The sequence below is a fragment of the Heliangelus exortis genome, chromosome 10 (assembly GCF_036169615.1).
Source record: "Heliangelus exortis chromosome 10, bHelExo1.hap1, whole genome shotgun sequence".
Classification (NCBI taxonomy): Eukaryota; Metazoa; Chordata; class Aves; order Apodiformes; family Trochilidae; genus Heliangelus; species Heliangelus exortis.
Window position 1 is genome coordinate 12,100,702 of NC_092431.1, and position 13,061 is coordinate 12,113,762.

Here is a 13,061-nt window from a genome sequence, read left to right on the forward strand (position 1 = left end):
GTTTTTTTATCGTTTGAGTTTGTTCTACAACATTAATAAAGCTTTTGCAAGTAGTGAACAGTTTTAAAGGTGCTCAATCTCAGTAATGGCTACCTCAGAGGACTGTCAAAAGCACTTGTTACTGCAAAAAATAATTCTGAAAAAAAATAAACCCAGTGCCTTTGAAACAGGTATCAAAATGAAGGTACACAGGATCATCTTGTGTAGAGGTTTTGCAAAAGACCTTGTAGAAGTCTCAGCAAATAACACAAGGTGGGCAAAAAGCAAGTCCTGACCAGTCTTGCTATCCAGAGCTGAATTCACAACTGAATAATCCAACCTGTTTTTCTCCATGTTATTGGAGCAAATATTGTTGGATATGTCAGGAAAAATCTAAAACCTTTCCAATCTTTTGCAACTGTCTAAGCAGAATGGAAAATCTAGCCCATGAGGTGACAAGCATCAGTTAAACTGAATGTGGTTTTGGCTTCAGAGTATCAGTGACTCTTTTGTAAGCAGGATGTGGAACTGCCTTTCATCATTGCTTTGCTGTAGTTTCACCCATTTTCACATCTCTTTTGCTAGTTGTATAGACATAGACAATCATAAAATCCCAGGATCACAGAAGGTTTGGGTTGGAAGGGAACTTAAAGATCTAGGTCCAAGCCCCCTGCCATGGGCAGGTACACCTACCCCTAGAGCAAGTTGCTCCAACCCTCATCCAACCTGGTCTTGAACACTGCCAGGGATGGGGCATCATCCATGGCTTCCCTGGGCAGCCTGGGCCAGTGTCTCACCACTCTCACACTAAAGAATTTCTTCCTAATATCTAACTTAAATTCACCCTCTTCCAGTTTAAATCCATATATTTTTTTGAAATACCATGCCACTGAAGAAAATAACTTTAAGTTTCGACATTTCCTATTTCACTGTGGAGATAGGCAGGTTGCTGTCCCACCTGTCCTATTGTGTCCAGCTTATAGCTATTAACAGTAAGCGGCTGTGGATAATTCAGCACTGAATAACCATGCACTTACTGGCTACTGAATACTTACTATCAGATTTCTCCTCCCTGAAATCAGCTCTAGTGAAACTGAAAGATGAGATCAGCAAAAGATAGCTAGGATAAGCTTTGGCTTTTTCAGTTCTTCCCTTGTTTCAGGCCTGCTCTGGAAATGGATCAAGATACCTCTTTTAGAGGATGCAGCTTTGCTTCTGTTGTTCTTCAGCCTGGAATCCTGATGCAAAAGGCACCCAGCATCTCACAGTCTAGATGTTTTGAAGCTACAAGTAGTATTTAACTACAGTTTCTACCTATAACATTAAAAGTAATTTAAGGTTTTCAATTTCAGAAATGTGGAAACTTCATTAAAAATTTAAGAGCATTCCTGGTCTGGAAAGCAACTTCATAAAAATGAAATTGCAGGATTGCTAAGATGTTGTTACTGCATTTGAATTAAATAATTTTAATTGAACTGTATCATCAAATCTGAGAACCAGACTGATTTCCTCTCTATCATCATCAATAATGAAGATCTTGTAAATTAAATCACCTTCTGTGACTGTCAGTTTATCCTGAAGTTGTATCTGTGCAACACTAATGAAAACTAATGTGATTTCATATATTTCAGACCTAATTTGGGGTTAATACTGGTGAAGTAAGCACAAGAATTTGTCTATTTGTCTAAATGCTTTTTAAAACTATTAAAAAAATTAGCTAATCTGCTACTTCTAAAATCCTAATCTTTTTAGAATTCTTCCTATTAGTTCTGAAACAACACAGTAATCCATCATTTTGGGAGATAACTGAATACGGAACCAACACACGTTCTGTAGAATCATAGAATCATAGAATTGGCTGGGTTGGAAGGGAGCTCAGAGATCATCAAGTCCAACCCTTGATCCACTACTGCTGCAGTTACCAGACCATGGCACTGAGTGCCACATCCAGTCTCTTTTTAAATATTTACAGGGACGGAGAATCCACCACTTCCCTGGGCAGCCCATTCCAATGCTTGATCACCCTCTTGGTAAAGAAATTCTTTTTAATGTCCAACCTAAACCTCCCCTGGCACAACTTAAGACCGTGCCTTCTTGCCTTGCTGAGGGTTGCCTGGGAAAAGAGACCAACCCCCACCTGGCTACAACCTCCTTTCAGGTAGTTGTAGAGAGTGATGAGGTCTCCCCTGAGCCTCCTCTTCTCCAGGCTGAACAGCTCCAGCTCCCTCAGCCTCACCTCACAGGACTTGTGCTGGAGTCCCTTCACCAGCCTGGTTGCCCTCCTTTGGACCCGCTCCAGCACCTCAATATCCTTCCTAAACTGAGGGCCCCAGAACTGGACACAGGACTCAAGGTGTGGCCTCACCAGTGCTGAGTACAGGGGCAGAATCTCTTCCCTGGACCTGCTGGCCACACTGTTCCTGAGCCAGGCCAGGATGCCATTGGCCTTCTTGGCCACCTGGGCACACTGCTGGCTCATGTTCAGCTTTCTGTCAATCCAGACTCCCAGGTCCCTTTCTGCCTGGCTGCTCTCAGCCACTCTGTGCCCAGCCTGGAGCTCCCCATGAGGTTGTTGTGGCCAAAGTGCAGGACCCGGCACTTGGCCTTGTTGAACCTCATCCCATTGGAATCAGCCCAACTCTCCAGTCTGTCCAGGTCCCTCTGCAGAGCCCTCCTGCCTTCCAGCTGATCCACACTCCCCCCCAGCTTAGTGTCGTCTGCGAATTGGCTGATGATGGACTCAATCCCCTCATCTAAATCATCAATAAAGATATTAAACAGAACTGGGCCCAACACTGATCCCTGGGGGACACCACTAGTGACCGGCCGCCAACTGGATGCAGCCCCGTTCAGCACCACTCTCTGGGCCCAGAAGGGTAATTCAAATCTTGCAGAGACCAACATAATTTTTAAATTTTTAAAAATTATTATTTTAATCATTTGGGATGGATCTGCTCTCTGAAATTACTATTAGAGGTCTATGAAGGACCCTCATGGAAAACAGTGCAGAACTCCATGTCTCTATACTAGAGCATGTTGCATTAGGACAATGTATGAATCCAGGAAAACTAAATCGTAACTTAACCTTTTCCTCTAGAGGATGGTCTTAAAGTACAGCCTTGCCACAAGCTGCAAGAAAGAATCAGAACACAACCATGATGCATTTGAGATATGGGCATGTATTTTATGATGATAGCTAGAGTGCAGCTGTTACAGCAATTAACATTGCTTGTGCTAACACACAGCTGTGACAAGACAGGTATCTGCTCTTCAGTGCTATGTTTTTTTTAAAATTCAAATAAATTCCGAGCCATTCTCTAGGGGAACACCACGGGCAATACTGGGTATGTTCTTTAAAGAAAAGTCTATTTCATCACACAGAATAGTTCATAAACTTCCAAATATTCCAGACTCCAATTATTAAAAGGCTTTTTTTGTTGTTGAAACTATCTATTTCCTTTTAATTTCATTTGTATAGCCTGCTGACAAAGCAACAGGTTTGCTTTTGCACAACATCAGAAAGGTCCTAAAAGCTGTTTACATACAAAGATTAATTTATTTTCCTGTCTTGTTTACATATAATTATACATATAATCACTGAAATCTTCTTTAATGTTTTGTCTACTGTATAGTTAAAATCTATGGAGAACTTTGCACTTTACAAGCAAAATGAAAATTAATATTTACAAAGGTGTATTTGTTTAAAATGAAAGTAAAGGTTATGGTAAAAAAGCAATCAAATTTTGAAGTTACTATGTTTTTCTAAAAATCTACATGAAGGGGAAAGATGTAATATTTCAGGGAACAGAACACTACTCTAAGGAAAAATACATCAGTGCTGTGACTGTTACATTTCTACTATAAAAACCTAATACAGCAGAAACATAAATAGGGCTACAATAGAAGTGCATACCGATATTTTGATTAAAAAATCTTAATGGCAATTAGAAAAAACTGTTGGAGTGCATCGTTTAAACACTGCCCTATAACAAATGAAAACTCAGAGGGCAAAGGGTTTTGATAACATCAGATTGATGTGACAGCTGTTACTCAGAGAAAATAATACAGTAATGTTAAAATTCTGGGCATGCGTTCATTGCTATATGTATTTTCTATCGACTGTCACTTCATCCTGTTTCAGCTCAGGCATGGGGCCACAATTAAGAAGAAATTAAGTCCTTACAAATCCCCCCTCCCAAAGATCAGACACTGATTGAGCATGCGGTGAGTCAGAGTACTCAGAACCAAAACTGGGAATTGGGTCTGGCTTGTCAGAGACCACTGGAAATCAATTAGAGATTGCTGAGCAGGTGGATCAATGGCTCCTGGCAAGCACTGACCTCCCAGTTTACAGCAATGGCAAAGCTGTTTTGCCCCTCAGGCTGCTTCAGCATACCGTACACAAAGAGGTCCTGACACCTTGCACTCACTAAAGTTTCCAGATTATATTTAGATGAGGAGTATAAATCCAATTCATAAACTTTTCGTCTGTCTGCATTCATCTGCAGATTCATTTAGACTGATTAATACTCTCTAATCCCTTCTTTGAACTGAGCAATTCTTGCACTGAGTCTTGTGAAAAGAGCATTTGCCTTAAAGCCAAGGTTCTGCTTTCTTGTTGGATTGGTACCCATTAGCTACTTCCTTTTCCTAAAAATCAGTAAAAGATATTATTATAAAAAGTTTTAAGGCCCACATGTGATAAGTTCTATGCAAGTAACACTTTACAAAAGTAGATGTGCTTTAGAAAACTGACTGTGACTACTTTTATTTGAAAAAAACAATGATATTCTGGATTGTTCAAGCAACTGGATTTTTCAGTATCTGCAAACTGTGAGTCTTCTCTGCTTGCTCTCTCTGATGGTTGCCATTTTGGTTTTATAATGAAATCAACATTCTGGCAACTCAATCTGGAACATTTACAGGAGATAGATATAGTGTTCTAAGAAAACTGCTGTGATGTTTCAGTTTGGGAATTTCAGTTATCTTTTAAAATCCACTTAGTACTGTCTAAGATGCATGAAAGTGGAAGATTACACTACCAGTTCTTAAAGAAAAAACCCAAGATTTGATTATCCTACCATAATTGTTATATAATAAACTTTAACCTAAAAACAAAGACGAGAAATTATTATTATAATCTGATGAATAATGTAGCTATATGAAGCACTGTGAATAAACATTAAGAGATCAGTCTGAGAAAGGACAGCAGAAACTTATGTGATCCTTTCCCTGTTTGCTTGTTGAATGTATGAATTTTATGATATATTTCATTTTTACATTCAAAAAAATTTGAAGTAGCTTTACTTTCATCAGCTTTTGTTTTATGTTATTTGATTGATTTACTCAGTTTTCTCACTGGAAATCATGAGATGACTTTTTAGCCTGTGCCGGTGATCATTCAAAACACTAGTGAATCTAGTCCTACTCTTAGTAAATCATACTTGTTCCATCTAAGTCATTATCTTCTGCAACTCATATGCTATTATTTCCTTTCTCTCATCTGATACCACAAGCAGGGCAAGTTGGTTTCTATTTGTTAACACTTACAAATACACATAACTGTTGATTGAATCTGTTGCGTAAGAAAAACATATCTTCTGAATAATTTTGAAGTAGCTTAAGATGCAAATACTTTTGTTTATTCACACTCATATCAACTGTGCTTTTTTTTATACCACCACTGATGCAGAAGTCAAAATTCTTCTGCCTGAGAGTGGAAAAAATAATAGAGTTACTACATACCAGTATACCATCTCTGTCATTTGTAAAAATCCAAGTATAGGTTACAAGAGTATTTTTCAAAATACTGGTCTTGTGCTATTTGGATACCTTGACATAAACTATTTTGTACTTTCCCCATCATCAACAAAAATAAACATCAGAATTAAGGCAAAGAAAATCAGAATTAATGTTTTTTTTAAAAAAATCCCTCACATTATTTGTATATGATAGATGCAACAATGGGATATGAGATGCAGCTGGAATCCAAATAACAGAACAAGAGAAAAATTCTACATCTTCTCTTGGTGTCAGAGCACAGATACTAGATTTGCTCTATGGAGGGAGGCACAAGACCCACTTGTTTATTTGCAAGCATTGGCAATTGTCTGGAAATCTGGCAGATCCATGCCAGCACCAGCTAAGCAGTAGGTTATCACCAAAAGCAGAAGCCTGTACCAAAGAAAGAAGGAGCTGAGACATCTGGGAACTGGTTCCTGGCAAGAAGAGGCAGCACAGCATGCAAGGATGTAGCAGCTAAAGGACAAGGTGTTTTTGGAGGGCAGAGTTTTCTAATATAAACCCCTCCATTTGGAAAGGAATTAGTTATCAAAGGAGAGAGCTGGAATTTTTATTCCTATAGCCATCAATGACGTTATCTGCATTGCTTTTTCGTCTATTGCAGTTACGTCCACGGTGGGGTAAGATTTCATGCAGGGAGGTCCTTTGTTGTATCATCTTTTTTGTTACTGTTTCTCTGGCAGAAATCTAAACAGAACCATCCAGCTGCTAAGACAGAGGGGGCTGCCAGTCTTAGGCAGACCTAACTTGATGCCACAGCAACTTTTTATACAATGTCCTTTTGCTGGATGCTGCAGTTCAAGCCACCAATATTAGACTCACTGGGGCATACAATGAGTGCCAGAAACTGCTTTACAAATCTTCAGTTTATTTTGTACTAGAGAAAGAAACTGGGATGAGCAGGGTACTACAGGAAGACTGAAACTATCAACCTATAAATGAATATTTTCAGAAGTTCAAGCAGATTTCTCAAGGTTATGCTGTTCAGTAACTGTTTTCCACATTTTACAGGCCCATAGCAAAAATAAACGTGAATTTACAAGTGTAAAAATGGAACTCAAGCTTCCCAGTGTTTATATTGTATTATAACTTGATTGTTCCTGTTTCTCCAGTTCTTATCTTAAGTACTGATTAACTCACTGAAGTGCTCAGAAATACCTTCCCGGTAGTGGCACGGCAAACTGCAATGCCTGCTATTAACTGCATACACAATCAGCTAAGGACTCACAGAGAGATACATTAATTTAATTTATAAGAAGAGCATGATAGTGATAATTGATAAGCCTAGCATTAAGAGCTAGTGGTTTTTTGTTTGTTTTTTTCTTTTAAAGGACTAATTCTAGAATGCTAACCCATCACACAGCCTAATACTCTACAGAAGGGATTAAAATTTGAAGTCTTTAACTGTACTGTTTAAGAGCTGTTCATGCTTTTCACCGGTGAGGGCAGAGCCCAGCCTTAGAGGTAGCTCAGAATTATCTAGAACATGTATTTTTAAATTTCTTTCATTAAGAAGTTGGTATTACTGTGTTGTGTTTTTTTATCATCTTTACCACTCCATGGCTGTAATTTCAGTCAGCAAACACTCCATAGCTGGCAGTGTATTGCAAAGTTACTCATGCAATTACAACATATGGATTCTATTAATTTCTCTCATAAGACAAGAGAAATTTGTAGGGAAAAAAATGAAGAACAATCAGCTATAATGAATGTTAACTGCCATACCTATGGCTCTAACCATCAATATATGTAATTCTCTTTGTCTGTCATTTTATACCTTTTCAAAAAGTTATATCCCTTCCATGTGTCTCTATTCCTTGCTGCTTCTAAAGTCAGTAGAACAAAAATTAGGGGTAGGAATTAAGCAGATATGGTTTTCTACTTTTGTAAGGTTTTAGGAAAATTATGTTCAGCTTTGCCTTAAAATTTGCTTTTACTTTATGCAAGTACTGGGTTGTGCTACTACAAAGCAAGGAATGCCACCAGGTAATGCTTTGGGACAAGAACATTACCCAGCTTGCAGTAGCCATCTCTTAAAAAAATCTAATTTTAAGGAGTTTGGAAAAGGCCTTTTCCACTTTACTTGTACGTCATGTTTTCTTAAGTGTCATGGCTATAATTTTTTATAATTTTATCTTTTGTCCTATTTAAGTAGCTATATATTTACAAGTAATTTTTTCCATGTAACTAATATGCAAAGAAACAAAAAAGGACTGACATTTTTTTTTCCTCCTGCTCATTCTTCCATTTGGCTAAAGACCAATCAAAAAAGCTCTAAAAATAGGCATTTTAGAGATATTGATTGTGTGTGGAAGAAATATAAGTAAAGAAAATGAAAAGCATATAGAGGAGGAAATAAGACCACCTGAGTATTTACAGCAGTAACATACCACCCATAAATTAGATTTATATCCCCTTTATATCCCCTTTCCCCCTCTCTTCCTCATTACTAAGGAATGGGTGGAAAAGCTTGCATTTTTAAAGAATCCACAGACCTAGGATAGTATTGTAGGAAACTGTAGGTGAAATTGTGACTTTTCTTTTATTGATGAATGAAAGACAAATGTACTTCTTTTTTCTTCTCACATTTACAGGATGTCTTCTGAATTCAGCTACAGAACTACTAGATTTTAGATAAAACCACTTATATGTAGTCACTATCACGGAAACGTGGTGGGATGACTCCCATGACTGGAGTGCTGCCATGGGTGGCTACAGGCTCTTCAGAAGGGACAGGCAGGGTAGGAGAGGTGGAGGGGTGGTCCTATATGTTAGAGAGTCTCTTGACTCTGTAGAAGTTGAAGTCAGTAAGAATAAGGTTTAGTGCCTGTGGATCAGAATCAGAGGGAAGGCCAACAAGGCTGATATCCTGGTGGGAGTCTGTTACAGACCACCCAATCAGGATGATGAGGGTGATGAATTATTCTACAGGCAGCTGGCGGATGTTTCAAAATCGTCATCCCTTGTTCTCGTGGGTGACTTTAACCTACCAGACATCTGCTGGGAACTCCACACTGCAGAGAGGAGGCAGTCTAGGAGATTCCTAGAGTGTATAGAGGATAATTTCCTGCCCCAGCTGGTAAATGAGCCCACCAGGGATGGAGCCCCACTAGACCTCCTGTTCACAGAGAGGGGCTGGAGGTGGTCGATATGGTCAATGGACGTCTGGGACACAGTGATCATGAAATAATAGAGTTCTCAATACTCAGGGATACAGGGAGGGTCGTCAATAAAACCTCTGCGTTGGACTTCCGGAGGGCAGATTTTGGCCTATTCAGAAGACTAGTTCAGAGTATACCCTGGGAAACAGCCCTTGAAAACAAAGGGGTCCAGGAGGGATGGACCTACTTCAAGAAGCAAGTTTTGAAAGCACAGGAGCAGGCTGTCCCAGTGTGCCGAAAGGCGAGCCGGCGGGGAAGACGACTGGTCTGGCTGAATAGGGAGATTTTGAAAGAAATTAGGGTAAAGAAGAGAGCCAACCAATTACGGAAAAAAGGGCTAGCTACTCAGGAAGAATTAAGGAATATATTTAGGTTGTGTAGAAAGAAAATTAGAGAGACAAAGGCACAACTTGAACAGAATCTCGCCACCTCTGTGAAGGATAACGAAATTCCTTCTACAGATACATCAATAGCAAAAGGAGGGGCAAGGAAAACATCCATTCTTTACTGGACATGGGTGGGAATATAGTTATCATCAAAGATGAAGACAAGGCTGAGGCATTTAACACCTTCTTTGCCTCAGTTTTCAACAGTAAGACAGGTTGTCCTGAGGACAGCTGGCTTCTGGAGCTTGTAGAAAGAGACAAGAAACTGAAAGAGACAGAAGGAAACAGTCAGTGACCTACTGAGCTGCTTGGATCCCCACAGGTCTATGGGACCAGATGGGATCCACCCAAGGGTGATGAAGGAGCTGGCAGAAGAGCTCACCAAGCCTCTCCAGCATCTACCAACAGTCCTGGCTCACTGGGGACATCCCAGATGACTGGAAGTTGGCAAATGTCACGCCAATCCACAAAAAGGGCCGGAAGGAGGACCCGGGAAACTACAGGCCCGTCAGCCTGACCTCAGTGCCTGGCAGGGTTATGGAACAGATCGTCCTCAGTGTAATCACAAAGCACCTGCAGGATGGGCAAGGGATTAGACCCAGCCAGCATGGATTTAGGAAGGGCAGGTCCTGTCTGACCAACCTGATCTCCTTTTATGATCAGGTGACCCGCCTGGTGGATGAGGGGAAGGCTGTGGATGTGGTCCACCTGGACTTCAACAAGGGCTTTCACATCGTCTCCCACAGCACACTCCTGAAAAAGCTGTCAGCCCATAGCTTGGACAGGGGCACTCTGTGCTGGGTTAGGAACTGGCTGGAGGGCTGGGCCCAGAGAGTGGTGGTGAACAGGGCTGCATCCAGTTGGCGGCTGGTCATTAGTGGTGTCCCCCAGGGATCAATGTTGGGCCCAGTTCTGTTCAATATCTTTACTGGTGATTTAGATGAGGGGATTGAGTCCATCATCAGCAAATTTGCAGATGACACTAAGCTGGGGGGAAGTGTGGATCAGCTGGAAGGCAGGAGGGCTCTGCAGAGGGACCTGGACAGGCTGGAGAGTTGGGCTGATTCCAGCGGGATGAGGTTCAACACGGCCAAGTGCCAGGTCCTGCACTTTGGCCACAACAACCCCATGCAGCGCTACAGGCTGGGCACAGAGTGGCTGAGAGCAGCCAGACAGAAAGAGACTTGGGAGTCTGGATTGACAGGAAGCTGAACATGAGCCAGCAGTGTGCCCAGGTGGCCAAGAAGGCCAATGGCATCCTGGCCTGGCTCAGGAACAGTGTGGCCAGCAGGTCCAGGGAAGAGATTCTTCCCCTGTACTCAGCGCTGGTGAGGCCACACCTTGAGTCCTGTGTCCAGTTCTGGGGCCCTCAGTTTAGGAAGGATATTGAGGTGCTGGAGCAGGTCCAAAGGAGGGCAACCAGGCTGGTGAAGGGACTCCAGCACAAGTCCTGTGAGGTGAGGCTGAGGGAGCTGGGGCTGTTCAACCTGGAGAAGAGGAGGCTCAGGGGAGACCTCATCACTCTCTGCAACTACCTGAAAGGGGGTTGTAGCCAAGTGGGGGTTGGTCTCTTTTTCTAGGCAACTCTCAGCAAGACAACAGGGCATGGTTTCAAGTTGTGCCAGGGGAGGTTTAAGTTAGATGTTAGAAAGAATTTCTTTACTGAGAGGGTGATCAAGCACTGGAATGGGCTGCCCAGGGAAGTGGTGGATTCTCCGTCCCTGGAAATATTTAAAAAGAGACTGGATGTGGCACTCAGTGCCATGGTCTGGTAACTGCAGCGGGAGTGGATCAAGGGTTGGACTTGATCTCTGAGGTCCCTTCCAACCCATTCCATTCCATTCCATTCCATTCCATTCCATTCTATTCTATTCTATTCTATTCTATTCTATTCTATTCTATTCTATTCTATTCTATTCTTTGATAGTAAAACTGTTGAGAATCATAAATTTTTATTACAATAAGAATATGTGAAGTGACAGTAGATGAGGCAAATAAAACTAAGAAGTAGTCAGCAACACCACACAGAGCTTTAAAGGAATCCAAGGCTGATTTCCTCTTAAAACTGTTACCTGAGATTAGAGAGTGACATTTTTTAACAAAAGTGTTCTAAGGAATATTCAGAAAACAACATCTGGATAAATATTCAGAAAACAACATCTGGATAAATATGAATTGTCTGGGAAGAGTTAAAAAGTTTTTCATAAAAGGAAGTCCTGCCTCACAAACATAAAGCAGTCCTTTGAGGGGATCAAAAACCACTTCGATAAGGGTGATATGATTGATCTTAGATTTACAAAAGGCTTTCAACAAATTCCTTCACCCAAGGCTTTTAAGAAAACTAAGTAGCCATACCATAACACAGTTTAGAAGTATAAGGTGATACACATTGGGGAAAAGACCCACATTAAGTCACATATAAAATATTGAGCTTTGAACTGACTATATGCAGACAACATTTTAAGGTTATAAAAGATACTTCCATGAAACATCCACTCAGCAGTGCCTGAAAAAGCAAATCAGGTGTTGGCAATGTTTGGGTTAGCAACCAGAGAATAAAACAGATGATGTAATCATGTTATTGTATAAATCCCAACTTTGTCTGCAGTCTGAAGGCCGTGTAGGACTATAGAGGGCATAGAAAAAGGCAATGAGGATAATGAAAGGCGTGAGACAGCTCCTGTATAAAAAATGAGTCATTATTCTACTGTTCTTCCATTGAAAAATATGACTGAGATGAATATGCAAGAGGTGTATAAAATAAATGCTTCAAAACTGTGGCTGGGAATTGCTTGGTTACAGTTTCATCTGATCCAACAAGCAGGGAACATAAATCTGTAGGATCCAGAGTCAAAGAAGAAAAGGTGATTTGTTATAGTTACTCCATTAAGTTGCGTCTTTGCTTGTTTATATGATGGAGTTGAATTTTCTATTGTTGACCATTAGTGTCATTATTAAACAAATATACTGATGATATGTCACCATGAATGGAAAATTATTTTCAGTGCTGTATGATTATGTCACAATGTAGCTAAGGATGACTTCCTACAATAACCTATAGGTACTAATAGTTATGTGGGCTCAAAAGGAACCCACACAAAAAAGTTAATGGAAAAGAAATCCATGACTGTTTACAAAGTTGTTGGTTAGAACTGGATCTCTAGGTTTTAGTGACATAATGAAGATAGTGGTAATGGTTAAGTGGCTGTGGTTGCTATTAGCTTTAGATTTTTCAGAAGATTAAAAAAAATATCTCAGGATTTATTCAATTTATTTATGCTATAGAGATCACAGAGACCAAAATTTCATAAATTTCATCAATTAATAGACTTCTATCAGGATGTCCAGTTTCTGACCAGCATTTAGAAATCCCAAAGGATGCAGAGAATGTACAAAAAGATAAGACTGCTATCAAAAAAGTAAGATATGCCATGGCGTAAGCATTTGGGAAAGTCATGTAAGGCAAATGGAAGTTGTTAATGCCTATGAAGCATTATTTGTTAGATTAGAAAACGGGAAACTTTGGGTCTCCCCATCATGGGAATAGTTTGGCTACAAAGGTTTTTCTTACTGCAGAGCAAGCAACAAATTCTCAGAAGGAAAAAAGCAGCAATATGGAATTGTCGTTACAAAACCCCCTCAAAATACTGATTAAGTTATTTTTCCTGTCTTAACAATTCAAGCAGAGTCCTAAATTCAGTATAAATGTGCCCAAAGCTTTGCCACCATACTA

The 13,061-nt window shown here is 40.4% G+C and overlaps 1 protein-coding gene across 7 annotated transcripts in view; it reads right to left on the reverse strand.

Annotated features, from left to right (window-relative positions):
• Positions 1 to 13,061, reverse strand: part of SEC24D (SEC24 homolog D, COPII coat complex component) — a 185,173-nt gene that overhangs the window by 51,625 nt on the left and 120,487 nt on the right. The gene's annotated exons all lie outside the window — the stretch shown is intronic.